The following is a 15,888-nucleotide window of genomic DNA, read 5'->3' on the forward strand; positions in this document are numbered from 1 at the left end:
TTTTTCTCTGTTCAGTTAATGTGGTATATTTCATTGACAGGTTTTCATATTTAAACCAACTTTGCATTTCAGTAATAAACCCTACTTAGTCAGAGTGTATAATCCTTTTGATATCTTGCAGATTTTGGCTTTATAGCATGCTATTCAGGGTTTATTTATCATTATTCATAAGGGACATTGGTCTGTGGTTTCTTTCCTTGTAGTGACTTTATCCGGCATTGGTATCAGAGCAATGCTGACCTTAAGAAAATAAGTTAGGATGTGTTCAGTTCTATTCAACTTTTTCAAAGAATTTAAGAAAGATTGTTGTTAATTCTTTAAATGTTGGTAAAATTCAGCAGTAAAGCCATCTGGTCCTGTGCTTTCCTTTGTCGGAGAAATTGAGTAATGATTCAGTCTGCTTACTAGTTAGTTACAGCTCTATTCTAATGTTCTACTTCTTCCTGATTGACACCAGGCAGGCAGTGTGTTTCTAGAAATTTTCCATTTTATTGAGGTCATCAAGGTGATTACTGTTCAGTTGTTCATAGTACTCTCTTGCAATCCTTTTTATTACTGTAAAATCAGTACTAACATATCTGTTTTTATTTCTGGTTTTAGTTATGTGCATCCTCTCTCCTTTTTTGTTTTTTTTTAATTCTCCCACTTTTCATTTATTTTGACATTACTGATATTTCCATAAACTTGCAAGTGGAAGATAGCTGTTTTCTTCTTCCTCCTCTTCTTCTTCTTCTTCTTCTTTCTTCTTCTTCTTCTTCTTCTTCTTCTTCTTCTTCTTCTTCTTCTTCTTCCTCTTCTTTTTCTTCTTCTTCCTCCTTTTCTTCTTCTTCTTCTTCCTCTTCTTCTTCTGCTTTTTTATTTACACTGGGCAGACTTCAGATCAGTTTTTTTTTTAATAAATATAATTCTAAAGTAGCTATCCCAACATTTCCTTTAAGCACCTGTCTTAACCTTCTGCTCTTGTTTCCTAGTCCTTTCCACACACACACACATAATCCTTTGCCTTTTAAAAGATCATGAAGAGTGTCATGACATTAGAAATTCTTTTCCAAACACATATTCTGTCATTTGCTGCAATAATGAAATTCTCATTTTGACCATAAATGCCTATCAGTTCTTCTAATACATGAAGAAAATAGATTGAGTAGCAGCAGTACCATAGGTAGAAAATAGAGTTCAACTGCTTCATTTCTACACCTGATTTATAGCTTGCCAATTAAGTTGCTATTATTAGTTTCTTTGACATCATTAGACTTTAGACAACAACTAAATAAGGGTTTTTTTGCAAGATGAGAGAACTGTGTATAACTAGTGATATGATTGTTTACAGAAGTAAGCCTGAACATTTTTAAATTTAAAAACCTTAAATAGGCCCAGCTTTAAGAAAATACAATAATGTATACTATGACAAATGTACATTATTCTTCTAACATAGTATGAATTATTTGGCTTCTTTGCTGAAATAAAATGCAGGAAAGTCTTGTGTATCTTGGTTTAGTGATGGCTTCATTTCTAGTCAATTATTTATATTTCAATTTTTATCAGTACCAAAAGAATCCATTACATGAACAGGTTTGTAAAATAATTTCTGTGTATCACACCTGTAATCCTAGCACTCTGGGAGGCCGAGGTGGGTGGATTGTTTGAGCTTAGGAGTTCGAGACCAGCCTGAGCAAGAGCGAGACCCCATCTCTACTAAAAATAGAAAGAAATTAGCTGAACAACTAAAGTATATAGAAAATATTAGCCGGACATGGTGGTGCATACCTGTAATCCCAGCTACTCGGGAGGCTGAGGCAGGAGGATCACTTGAGCCCAAGAGTTTGAGGTTGCTGTGAGCCAGGCTGATGCCATGGCACTCTAGCCTGGGTAACAGAGTGAGACTCTGTCTCAAAAAAAATAAAATAAAATAAAATAATTTCTGTATATTATATATATGAAAAGTAATGCAGTTTTTGACTGAGGACATCACGCTGTATTTGTGGTGAAGCACTAGACACAAGAATGTATGTATCAACTAGGCATTTTCGGGCTACTCAGTCTGTAAGGTTATCGTTTAACTCTTGTCACTATATAATAAGTAGTATGCATGTTCGGACTTAAGTCATGAATTGTGGAGAATAAGAAGCAGTGTATTATAGTAAAAACATTTGTATCTAACAAATAATTGCAGTATCAAACAAATCTTTTCTATGAACTTTGTGATTTGTTTTACTGTTGGTCACTTGTAGTGGATCCTTGATTTGACTCTCCCGTATTCATGTTTTCCCCATCTGCACTCTCTAACATTTCTTCATCTTCCTCATCACCATGTAGGTCTTTTTAATTTAATTGTCTAGCTAATTTAATATTCAGACTTTCATTGTAGTGAAGCTTTGTTTTCACTTTGAATTGTCACTTTATTTCCTCCTCCGAGTGAGAGGTCGCTGTCTTCCTCTCTGCTTTCTCGTTCCGGAACCCGATGCTTTGGCTCCCAGCCTTCAGCAGCAGTGCAGTTCTCAGCTAAGACATCTGGAGTCCTGGCTTCAGCGGTTTCTGAATTACTACGTGCACCTTCGTCATCACCTCTCACACCATGGTAAGGAGTGCTTGGTTCATCCATCTTCATTAAACCACAGTGTGTCTGCTGGACAGTATGTCACCAGGATGTTCATTCCATCCCACTTCTGAAATCCGTTATTATAAAGTTACTCAGTGTAACCTCTGTCTTCAATGCTGCCTCCCTAACTCAATGTATCAAGTGATTATTTGTCAAGATTAAAAACTTCTAATATCAATTCCCAAATCTACCATTTCAATTTATAAAACACACAAGTTTCCATGCCTCACAGATTTCATTTTCCATATTTGTCTAATGTTAATATTGTTCACAAGCCTCACCTCTTTGTAAATTGCTTTACTTACATATTAATTAAATGATGAGTATAAAAACTTAAATGGTAATAATTTAGTTTCTACTCTACACTATTTTATCATGTACTAGTGTTTTATGTCCCATTGTTTAAGACATGATATGAGATTGTGTAATAGTTCTTGTAGTAGTTGCTGTTGTATTTTTGTTCCTGGCATAAGACAAAATGAGTGTTTCTGTGGCCATCCTAAAACAAAACCAATCTTGTAGTCTTTAAATCCAACTTAATCATGGTGCAGGTTCTTGGGATATTATATTGCCATCAGTCTATCTACATTTTATCTAAAATTTTAAAGGTTTATTCATAATTAATATTTATCATTGGAATACTTTTTTACACATTCATAGAAACTTGTTCAACCCAGCAATATAAAATTAAATATCCCCAATGTGAGATATAATGACAAGGTGTAAAATCAAAACTAAATATGTATCTAGACAATTGAAAGAATTCAGGTAGCTAGCTTTGACAGTAGAGCATGGTGGGTTAAACCACTCCTTGAAATCAGCCCAGAGAGGATCCAGTTTCCACTTTTCCCCTGTCCAGTGTCTGAATTTAGACAAAGCACTTGCCCTCTCTGTGCTTAAATCCTTCCCATCATTATAATGGCAGCACATGCCTCATACATTAGTGAAAACTCACAAAGTTACCACATGCCTGCCCTTGACAGCAATGCAAGTATACATTGCAAGTACACTTTAAATGGTACACACGTGCATATTGGAAACCTGTTAATACTAGAGAAAATTTAAGTAATATTTCTGAGTAGGCACTAATGGTCAGTGGAGAATGTTGCATGTTAGTTGATATTTTAAATGTAGCCCGTGCCTCTTGTTCCCCTGCAGGTCCTCTGGCTCTGAAGGCAAATATCAGGCTGTGGGACCTGAAGAATGGCTGTCAGGGATTTGACCATGGCAATGAGCATCCTAACACAGGCCATCCTTGGAACCCTGGAAAATTTTCATCTTTTTTACCATGTTTTTTTACTTCACTCAGTAAAGATTTACTTCACTCATTAAGATCCACAGACTTGATTATTAAGCACCTCATTAATATAGCCAAATCCTTGTTCTCTCTCTCTGGAGGAGTTCTACTGACAATGGTAGCTTTGGGGTGCAAACATTCCCTCAGTGATTTTAGATAAAAACTACTTTTCTATGTTCACAGAGTGGGTAGGGGTGTGTTCACTGGTACCACCTTCCTCTTGAGTGTCTTCCAAGGAGTCACAGTCAGTCTGAGGAATTCCAGGTGGGCAGAGCTTACAGTGAAAACTACCAAGTATATTGGCTCCTCCATACTCCTGTGATGGATCCTCCAAATTCTGGTAAATATTATTTTTTCCATGTCTGTGACTGACAAAGGAAGTAACAGAAAATCACAAAGACAGAAGATTTGGGATACTGTTCTGTTGTTCATCCTGGCAAAGCTGGAGACACTCCATGCAGCATTGTTATCCTTCCCTGGTGCTTTATGTTTGGGGACCATGCCCTCAGTGAGTGGCTCCATGATTTTTATTCTGTACAGGCAAAACTAACAGGTCAAATTCATACATATTCTCCCCTAGAGCCTTCTCTGAGTCGAGAGCTACTAAAACTTCTTCTGGGGAGCACTTTTGTATCATTTTACACTCTCTCCTTCATCGTTCAAGTTTGTTTGGCTCTTTGTAATAATCCTGGTCAGTTGATGGTGCACATCTGCCTGATAACCAGTGAAGGTTTCCCAACTGTCAGCCATTTGTTCTCAGAAGCAGGGACTCCAATGTATCGAAGCTTTGCATTGCCTGGGTAAGTAATACAAACCCCTGATCTCCTCAGGATTATGTGAATTGTGTGGGTTTTTTCAACGTTCAGTTGTTTATTCATTCATTTTCATAGAATTGTAAACACAACTATGCAATATTCTCATTTCAAGAAACTGACTGTACACACAGATAAATGAATTTGTGTAAGTGTAAATGTGTGTGTATATGAGTGTATGTATTTGCATGTGTTGGGGACAATCAGGTTCAAGCAATAACATTGGAAATTACACGTGAAGAATGTGAAAGTAATACCAATTATAATAATGGCAAATGCTTTGCCATAAAGTCTATTACATTTGATAGTCCTATCACTGTGGTAAGTGATTAATTTTTAATTTATCTTTAAATTATCCAACTGAATATAGCCAAAGTATGTTGTCTTTAATAGGAATTATTAGTTTGTTTTTTGTTAAATATAATAATGAGGTTATTTGGAGTGCGTTCTTCATGATAACCTGCTCTATTTTCTTATGTTTTATTATCTTAGTTAGAAACCTAGAAATTAAAGCTTTCTTTGAAACACTAATCACAGTGTCAAGTGACAATACCTATGCCCTGTGAACAATATTACATTAATCTATTTACCTTTCTTCAACTTTTAAAAAATTCTCAAGTGTTTAAAATATTTAAAGGTAAATACACAGGTCATAAGTGGAAAGCACAATGAAATACTAAAACATCTCTGGCATATTTACGTAAGAGGCTTTTTTTTAAAAGGACATTTTAGCCCACAGATATATTCTTATGATCTCAACTAGTCACTGTACTCAACAGTGAGCACTATAGTGACATCTAATGGCAGATGTCACTTTTACTCCTTTTATACTTTATACAAATATCATGAAGCAGAAACTCTTTAGTACGTGACTGTTTAAATTGTATAGGTTGTTTTAAGTTTATTTGTATTCTTGCATGTTGTTGTGGGTCATTTCTTAGCATTGAATTCCGTTGTGTAAATATCAGACAACTAACATAATTACTCCACTGCTGATGCACATGTGAGTGTGCTTTAGTTGGGGATGTTAGGAACAGTGTCAGTACATAAATTCTAGAAAATATATTGGTGACACACATACAAGTTTCTGTTCGGAACATATGTAAAGTAAAATTTTTGTGTCATATGTTTACATCTCTTCATCTATAAATAATATGCCAAACAGTTTTCCAAAATGCTTGTAACACTTTTCACACTCACCAACAGTATATAAGTTTCCTGGTGTATCTACATGCTTGCTAACATGGTATTTTCTGTTATTTGTACTTTGTCTCCTGGTTGCTGTGTGATTATATCAAGCTTTATTTACATTTCCCTGATTACTAAAAAAGTTGAATACTTTTTACTCTTCTTAAGACATTAAATTACTTCTTTTTGAAGGACTATGCTGTTTTATTTTAACCATCCTCCATTGTTTTAGCCATATGTTTTGCATGAGTTTGTAGGAGTATTTATATATGTTGGATAGGAGTCCTTTCTTTGCCCTCTCCCTTCTCTCGCTCTCTCCCTCTCCCATCTCTCTCCTTCTCTCTCTCACTCAATGAGAAGTTCTAAAATTTAATACAGTCTGATTTGTTATTTCCCCCAGTATTAAATGCCTTTTCTTTCATTTAATGATTTTTTTTTCTATTTTAAGATCATAGAGATGTTCTTTTTTTTTAAAGACATTTTAAAAATTGGTTTCACAATCCATTCAGAATTGATGTTGTATCCTAATTATTTAATTTTTTTCCAGTAGGATAATAAAATTCAGTTTATTCTTCAAATGTTGTCTTATCATTATTTTTATTTGCTGTCACCTGTCATTGCCTCATCCAATTTAACCTCACCTCTCTCTTGGAGCTGGCTTTTCTATAACACTGATAGTATAACTACTTGGCTTGCAAATAGGAAAAAATCTAAGAGCTTCACATTTTTGACAATTTTGGTGATGAGGGTGGATTTCTAAGATATTAAGATTATAAAGTATGAAATGTCTGATTTCCTTAAGTACTGAGTTTGATAGTTGACATCTCTGACATTCCACTTTGACACTCCTGGTTTTATTTTTATTATGAAGGTACATCTTCATTCTTTCAAAGGTATAGTTTGGCTTGTGATTTTCTTTTAAAATTTTTTTGGAAGAATTTTTTGTGAAACCATGGATAAGTCAAAAATTTGTGTTATTTTCACATATGGGTTCTGTTGTGGAGCCAATGCAGTGCAGACAGCTCAAAATACCAACAAAGAGTTTGAGAAGGATGTGGCTAATGAATGCACAGTATGTTTATGGTTTGAGAAGTTCCATTCTGGTGACTTTAATCTTGAAAATGAGCCAAGTGGGCGACCTGAGACCAAGGCGGATAGGGATGAGCTGAAAGCTGCATGGAAGTGAATTCATCTCAACCCATATGTGAATTAGCAGCAAGGTTTGACATTACTATTCCAACAATATTGGACCACTTGAAACAAATCACCAAGGTAAACATGATGGATAGATGGGTACCACATGAATTCAATAAACATCAGAAGAGCAATCATCTAAAAGCTTGCCTATCTTTGCTGTCACAAGATAAAGGCAAACCATTTCTACACCATAGTATTATGTGTGATGAAAAATGGGTACTTTTTGACAATCACAAGTATTTGGCACAACGGTTGGATAAAGATGAAGTGCTAAAACACAGTCTAAAACCAAATATTGATTAAGAAAAAGCTTAGTGTCTGTTTGGTGGTCCAGCACTGATATAATCCACTACAGCTTCATGAAACCTGGTCAATCGATTACAGTGGATGTCTGCTGGAACCAACTGGATGAAATGATGAGGATGCTTGCAATTAAGCAGCTGAGATTGGTCAATAGATACAAGCCAATCCTCTTGCAAGACAATGCTTGACCACATGTCACACAAACAATGCTGCTCAAACTTTCTGTCATCCACTGTATTCCCCAGACCTTGCACCAACTCACTACCACATCTTCCAGGCTTTGGACCACTTGTTGCAGGAAAAATATTCAATTCTCAACAACCTGTGGAAAACATCTTTCGTGATTTCCACCTTTCGTGATTTCCAGGCTTCTTTGCTGCTGGCATAAACAACCAGTAAAATAGGATGGCAAAACTGTATTGATAGTTTAGATGCATACTTTGATTAACTGTACTGCTTCTTGCATGAGATATAGTAAACTAAACTTTTGAGTCAAAAGTAGACATTTCCTATTTAATGTAATATAACGTTGTGTAAAAGGAAAGTAGAAAGATTCTTCAGAGGCATGCTTAGGGGATATGAGAAAGCTCCCTGGAACAAGTAGCAAAGTCTCTCACCCAAGTGAAAGTGAAGGGAAAGTAACCCATCCACTCTCTGACCTGATATGAAGGCTGTGTCAGGGGGACGATTGAAATGAGCCACCTGAGCATGCTTCATTTGTTGCTTATTCTCCTCCTGTCTGGAGGAGGAAAGGACAAAGAGTCCCCACAGCTGATATAGCACTTTGTGTAAATCAAAAATATTTTAAGTGTTGTGGTTTTGCTGACAGCAGTAAACTCTAAGGAAATGTGGCATTTGGTGTTTTGCCTACTAGCAGGGAGTCACTCTCTCCCTGTACCCACTGATCCCTCCCTCCATGCATGCTCCATTTTAGCAGCTTTATGGAAAAAGTTGAATCTAATTGGGAGGTTTTTTTTGGAGGGAGCAACTCAAAATTTTATAGTTCTGTTTCATATAAGTGCGCAAGTCAAGTGTCTTCTATGGTGCCCTGGACAGGAACAGTAGATAATAAAGCTGGGTGAAAATGCCAAGGACAGTGGGGTGAAGCATGGCTGCAAACATAGAAGCTTCTTGTCCTAATGCTCTCCAAATATAGGAAGGCACAAAGGTAAGAGGGAAGCTCAGACTTTAGGGTGACAATCTTAAAGAGAATAACGCCTTCCCGTGTCCTGACCCTATCCCTTATACACACCTATTGTACCCCCCTCAGGTCACTTGCATTCCCCTGTCTTAGAAATTGTGTGAACTCCTTATTCTGTGTTTCCATAGAGAGGAAAATAAACAAAAGCAAGCTCATAGATAAAAAAATCCAAAAGTCAACAGATCGGTTTTGGGTAGGATTCACAGTGAACCCAGAGAATTGAATGATGCCATCTAAATGGATATTGAAGTGACTGAGGATGGTGGATTCAAGAATAAAACTTTGAGACAAGTGTGAAAGTTTTCACAGGAGATCATCCAGGAGCTCTGAAGGTGGGAGTACCAGGGAAACGGTGGTGGGTAGCATGAGCTTCTAAGCAGCAAGATACATTTTAACAGGAAGAGAGGAAAATGATCTTCAAGAAATCAGAAGGAGAAAGGAAAGTCTGTAAACTACATTTCCACCTTAGTGATTTAGAGTTTGAGAGAATGAGTTCTCTTTACTTGAGATACAAGGCAGCAATGTCCTCAAGGGAAATCCAGTAGATGGAAGAAACTGTCAATAAAGAAGTCTAACAAAATAGAGAAGTTTCCTAATAATGTAGCTTGATTTCCAGAGAATACAACAGAAAGTTCTGTGTCATATTGGAGGAGAAGGATGTTAGGTTAAGGGAGAAAAATCAGAATATTATAGTAATAATACAGGAGAGAATTTGGTACAAAAGGGGCTTATGATTTGGGTTGTGATCAAGGAAACCAGGAATGTTAAGGAGAGAGGGCTGCTACATGAGACAAAAGAAAGGAGGAGAATGTAGTAGCCTCCTTCATCTTCTGACATGAAGTTAGGCATCTCAGGTAGTGAGCAAGAAGTTCAAATCTAATCATTACACACTCATTCATGTTACCAGCTTTGGCCTTATGTTTTTTGTTCCAATTCAAAGTAAAGCATCAACCAAAGACGACAGGGACCAAGAAGTAAGCTACAAAAAGTAAAATTTTGCTCTGGAGGATCCCCTACAGGATCTTGCCTGGAGGGATAGGAGGAGGAAATGCTTCTGGTCAGCACTTGGTGTCATTTTGCTCTCCTTTCTACCTGCTCCCTCCTTTTGACCCAAGTTTTAATCCTACCTGCTTTGTAACCCACTGCCTTGCCTATAATAGATCCTCCTTGGGTCTTCAGTGTTTTTGTTGGTAAAGTTGATACAACATCTCTTCTCTAATTGTGCATATTTACAAATGATAACATGATGCGAAGGGCTCTGAAAAATGTAGTAAGTTGAAGAACTGGGCCACCTGCTTTCACCCATTTTTCCAATTGCTGCTTCAGAACCATTCCCATAGGCACCAAGCCCCTAACTCTCTTCTGGTCCTTTGATCAACCTTTGCCTCATGAGGGGAAAAGCTACATGGTAGTCAAGGAAGAGAGACTAACATTATAGCCCCATTTCTTCTCACTGCTATTTACCATACTGCATTCTCTACATTTGTAACTGGCTTCTTGACAGAACATAACCTAGAAACTGCAACCATTTTCCTGACTGTTGGGTCCTACTGACCAGACCTGAGGGAGGGAAACGTACATGTCCTAATGGGTGTTCAGTCATGGGATGACATGAGGGCTGGGTGTGAGAGAAATGCTGAAGTAAGTGTGAGCATATCCCATTACTCATTTTGACTCCTTTGGACAAGTGAGTAACTGGAGCTCATATTGGAAAAATTAGCAAGAAAGCTACATTCTGCATCTCTTTCTCAACCCCAGCATCTGCCTTATTCTGTTCTTTATGTTTTTATTACCCAGCCCTCCTTCCTCCCCTTTCATCTCAATCTTCTGGCCTTTGGTCTAGCCTCCATATTTGTCCAACTTATTCTGTTTTCTACCCTACCTGTTTACCTTCTCTGTCCTTCCTTCCCACTAGTCTACCTTGAAGATCCCCCTGCCCAGTTCTCCCTCTCTTCCTTCCAGATTATTGTCCATTTGATGCTGCCATGGTTTTCAGCCACTGCCTACTTCTTACTTCATTATTTATGCCTGTTCTTCTCCTCCCAGCCCTGATTTCTAGTCTACTTATTCCAGTCCCCACCCCCAATGACACCTGATGATTCACAAATCGCATCCTGGAGAGATGGTTTCCCTATGACAGGGACGGTTCTGGTGCTGTTCATAACAGCCAGGACTGCAGATTCCCAGCAGCCTGATCTGGTGGACACAAGAAATGCAAGATTAGGGCAAACAACCATTAAGCCTCAGTGAGCTAGAGAACCCCTTTTCCATGACCACATCCTGGTTACCTTTCTACTATCTATATTTTGCCTTCACCCCATGTTGTTAATCCCCTTTGGATGCTAGAGAAACTTTTAGCAATTTACTTTTTCTAGATGGTCTGATCCTATCCTCTCATGTCTGATCAGCCATCCTGCATCCTCTACATTTGTAACTGGCTTCTTGACAGAACTTGATCTGTAACCACAGAGAAAACTGCAGGACCAGTAACAGAGAAGGTACGAGAGAATGAGAAGTAGAAAGCACCTATTTTATTGTCAAAGAGGGTAAGTCCTTTTGATTTGCCCTACATTAAAGTGATTTCAAGAGAAGGTGACCCGTGACAACTCAGACATGGGGCACAAGGTCCCTACTGTAGATATTTGCAGACTAGGGTTTGTTTTTGTTTGTGGGTTTTTGATGTGGTTCTTTGCAGACTTCTTTTTTAAATCCTAGTGTTCCAGAAGCATACCAGGAATTTTCCACTCTTGAGAGAGGTTACCCCAAAAAGGGGTGGGGTCCCCCTACTCTGCTGTCATTAAAGCTTTTAGGGTTGAGCCTAGTGAGCTGTTTTTACCCTAGAATAAAAAAGTTAGCAAAGTCTACAAGACAAGAACATGTCCACATTCTACCAACAAGATAGCATTTGATAAATATGTTTTTAAATGCTCTCGTCAAACTGTTGTCTAGATTGAAGAAATATCCATATTCAGGAGAGGACTTGCAAATGCAATGAATGTGGTAAAACTTTTAATCAGTCCCAATACTTACTCAACATCAGAGAATTCATATTGGAGAAAATTTATACAGATGTAATAAATGAGGAAAAGTCTTTAATCAGTCATCACATCTACATAGACATAAGAAAATCTATACTGGAGAGAACTCATTCAAATGTAGAGAATGTGGCAAAGTCTTTAACTAGTACCAAACCCTTATACATGTCATAAAATCCATACTGGTGAGAAACCCTACTAATGTAAAGAATGTGTGAAAGCCTTTCACTGGTACTCAAACCTTACACAACATAAGAGAATTTGTTTTAAATTTCAAGAATATGGCAAAGGTTTTAGGCAGTGCACACACCTTACACAACATCAGATAATCCATACTGGAGAGAAACCCTACAAGTGTGAAAAATGTGACAGACCCTTAATTTTGGATGAGAGCTTACTAAGCACAAGAGAATTCATACCACTTACAAACCCTGCAAGTATAAAGAAAATGTCAAAACCCTTAAATGGTGCTCATACCTTACTCAACATCAAAGAATTAATACCAGATAGGAGTCCTATACATGTAATAATTTTGTAAAAGTCTTTGTCCAAAGTATATACCTTAGATAACACCACAGTATTTATACTGGAAAAAAAAATTACAAATGTAAAGCAGATAGCAAAATCTTTAACTCTTGCTCATACCTTACTTGACAGATATTCCTGTAGAAGAGAACACTTAAAAATGTTATAAATATGGAACAACCTTTGTACAAAATATACACCTAGGAAAACAACAGAGACTTTATACTAGGAAGCAATTTTATAGGTGCAATATATGTGGGAACTTATTTAATAAAAAAATCATGTCTAAATAAAAATCAGAGGAATCACCCTAGAAAGGACTAACACACTAACACTCTTACAAATTACTCTAAATTGGAATGCTTATTATAAAGAATAATCCAAAGTCAAAACAATTAGATAATTTAATTATATGTGTCAAAGGAACAAAGAGATTGATGTTTCAGTGGGTATAACTATATTTAATGTATATTTTTTGTAATGACAGTATTTCAGATTTGAACAAATACTATTGATGTAATTAAATTTAATGCCATTCTTTCATTTCTACTATTTATGTAAAGGCATGTGGTTGATTGTTGATACCTCTGAGCTATGAGAAGTTATTCTATATTAGGTGGGCATAATTCACATCAACTCTCTCATTGAAGATTAAGAGCACTGAAACATAGGATGTAAGACGAAAATCTGAATAGAAAAGCTGCTCTTTTTCTTTGATTTATAACAGTGTTATAAGTCATGCATAAGTTAGGTGTTCAGGGTATCATTCTTCACTGAAGTATCAGATAGGAACACTGAGTTTTAGAAATAAATGCTTTTACCAATTATTCATTTAAAGGAAGAGTCTAGCCATTGCTTTAATATATAGATATTAATATATATTTGTAGTAGCAATAATTAGAAGTAATAAGTATTTGTTGATATGGTAGCAATACAGAAATCTTTACAAATATCAGAATAGGTACAGAAAACTCCTCTGGTTGGACATGGCGTTATTGTGAATCCAATTTTCTAAATACTTAGCCTTAGTTTAAAAAATAAAGGAAGCACACTTTTCACATATATCATGGTATCAGGAGAACAAAAATGCTTCTTAAGCATTTGTAATCTGTATACTAGCCATTGAAGATAACAATGCATTTTAAAATGCTTTCCTCAGTCTATGTGTAAACTGGGTTGTTATAATAAATAAAACTGAATGGTTTTTGATGTTTTAACACTGTTGTATGTAGAATAACATATTATCTTGCCACAAATATTAGCCTGTTCCACCTTGCTCAAAGTTGTAGGTAGTATTATTATATGGCAATAATGTACTATTGGGTAATACAGTCCAATGACATTTCTAGCAATCCTTATTCCCAGTGGTATTAAACTCCAAATAATTTGGAGAACATTTATCTCATAAGTTTTTTTAATTATTTTACCTTTTTTGTAACTTGTGTGGCATAGTGAAGGTTATAACACAAATTTTATGAGTGCAATAATAATTGGTATCTTTATTAATCAGGTATGACTATTTACAACATTTTATCCCATAATTTCCTTTTTGAATGCCAAACCTCTGGGCCTACAAAACACACACAGACTTTTGGTTTTGATTTACACTAACAAAATACAAATATATCAATCTAAGGATAAATTTTAGGAGTAGAAGAACTATGGAGGAAGTTATTGGTATGTGTGAATGTGTGTGTGAGAGAGAAAAAGAGAAAGAAAGAGAGGGAGAGAGAAACGGAGAGGGAGAGGGAGAAAAAGGGAGGAAAATGAAAATATTGAAACAAAACATATAATTTGAAAAGAGTTGATGGTATACTAGCAAACTAGAAACTAGAAACCTCACAGATCCTGAAAGAAAATATATTTTCTCTACACAGAATTCATTTCTCAAAAATATCATGGCTCCTTGTCTAGAATCTCCTACTGCAAATACTGTGTGTGTGTTTTTTGCCTGCTACTCATTGCAAGAACTGTCATGATTTACTTGTTCCAGCATTCAGAAAGTATTGTTTCTATAACCTGCTCGTGGCTTTTAATAATGCTTTTATAAAATTTAATGATATTCAGATATTAATTTAAAGATGTAATTCCACAGTGAGTGTATTAAGTTACATTTAATTTAATTGGTCCATTTGATTTTTTCTTCTCAATTAAAGAGCACTATTTAAGCCACTTAAAAGTTGTCCTTTTCCCTTTTTATAAGTACCATCATCTGTTTGGACTGTACTCGGACAGTTCATTTGAATGAAAAATGGGGAGGCCTTGCAAGGCAAGGGGTTGTTTTGACATTAAATACACAGGATAGTGCAGGGTGTGTAATATATGCTGTAAAATTAGGAGTAAAATATTTGTATTTTAGTGAGTTTGTACTTCTGGATAAAATAATGAAACATCCAAGGTGAGGCAAAATTAATTTTGCATGCAGGGAGAGTACTTTGCAGGCCTCACAACTGACTCTCTGACTTTAGGAGAAGAAATTTTTGTTTTATATCCTAACGATCTCCTGTTCCTCACTTGGTCTTAACTTTCATCCCCAGCTACACATGTATCCTAGCTCTCCCCCTCCTCTGCCCCTGCTCTGTATGGCTGCAGCTTCCTCACTGCTCTCCCCACCCCATGCTGCCTCGCACAATGCTATCGGTTCTGAGGAGTAGTTTGGAATTATTTTAATGCACTGAGAAATAGTTTTTAAATGGAGCATTTGAGTCTGTTTACAAGTTTTAAATGCAAAAGTCTGACCACTTAATTCAGACAAGAGGACAGTAGTCCCATAGTCCAGACCATTAAGCCAGGCAGTCAGCATGGTGGCAGATGTGGGGACAGATAAGACACGATGGTGGGATCTTTCTTAGGTTGATGGGACGTGCTTTTGAAAGAAAATATGGAAAACAATTTTGAAATGTGGGGAGAATATTGGGAATATGCCCACTTTAATGATTCTGAGGTCTTGAGTAACTACAGGTGGTGTCACTTTATAGACAAATGTGATGGAAATGAGACGGGGACTTGGGGAATGCAATCTGAGCATCAGGGAAGGGGATGCTATTTCTATAACATAGAGGAATTACTGGGCCATGGTGCAGAGCAGCTACTGTGGGGAGACAGAGATTGTTGCACTTTTTCAGGCCTAGGTTAGCGGCAGTGGGAAGGAGATGATGTTAAATGTCAGGTTGTCAGTCTAGATGTTTGAGATAAAGATGCCTTTGGGAGAGTGTACTAGGCAGAATCAGGGTGTGTGCTGTGGTTACCCACAGCCCCAGTATCTCAGGGATCAAACAAAAGTATATCCCCAATTTAGGTTACATCAACTGTAGATGGGTGTCCTTCCATGGAAGCTGAATCACAGGTGGCCGGGACCACCTTCACTTCCGCTCGCCCATTGGTCAGTCTTGTCATGTGGTTCTGGCTCTGTGAGAGGCACTGGGAAAGGTGACCCAGCAGTTTGCCAGTCAGAGGCAGTGAGCATTTCAATCTCAAAAGTTACACCCAGGTGTTAGTCTAGAAGTCTCTAAGTTCTTTCACAGCCCATGTTTTCTTTCTATCCAAGCTGTCCAGAGTGGAAATTTGAGTGTCATTTGTGAAAATAAATACAATGAAGTTGGGTATTAGATTATGCTCACACGTTTAACATTGGTGCCATTGAAATATAACATTGCATCCCATTCTGCAGCTATTAGTTTGCATTCAGGTATACTAAGAAAAGACTGCTGTATAGTATCAAAAGATAACGT

At 36.9% G+C, this 15,888-nt stretch overlaps 1 pseudogene; it reads right to left on the reverse strand.

Moving 5' to 3' along the window:
* Window positions 1-2,190: 2,190 nt before the first annotated feature.
* On the reverse strand, window positions 2,191-15,553 carry LOC138378764 (protein phosphatase inhibitor 2 pseudogene; annotated as a pseudogene).
* Window positions 15,554-15,888: the final 335 nt, after the last annotated feature.

Source organism: Eulemur rufifrons, chromosome 30, assembly GCF_041146395.1.
Source record: "Eulemur rufifrons isolate Redbay chromosome 30, OSU_ERuf_1, whole genome shotgun sequence".
In the NCBI taxonomy this organism is placed as follows: Eukaryota; Metazoa; Chordata; class Mammalia; order Primates; family Lemuridae; genus Eulemur; species Eulemur rufifrons.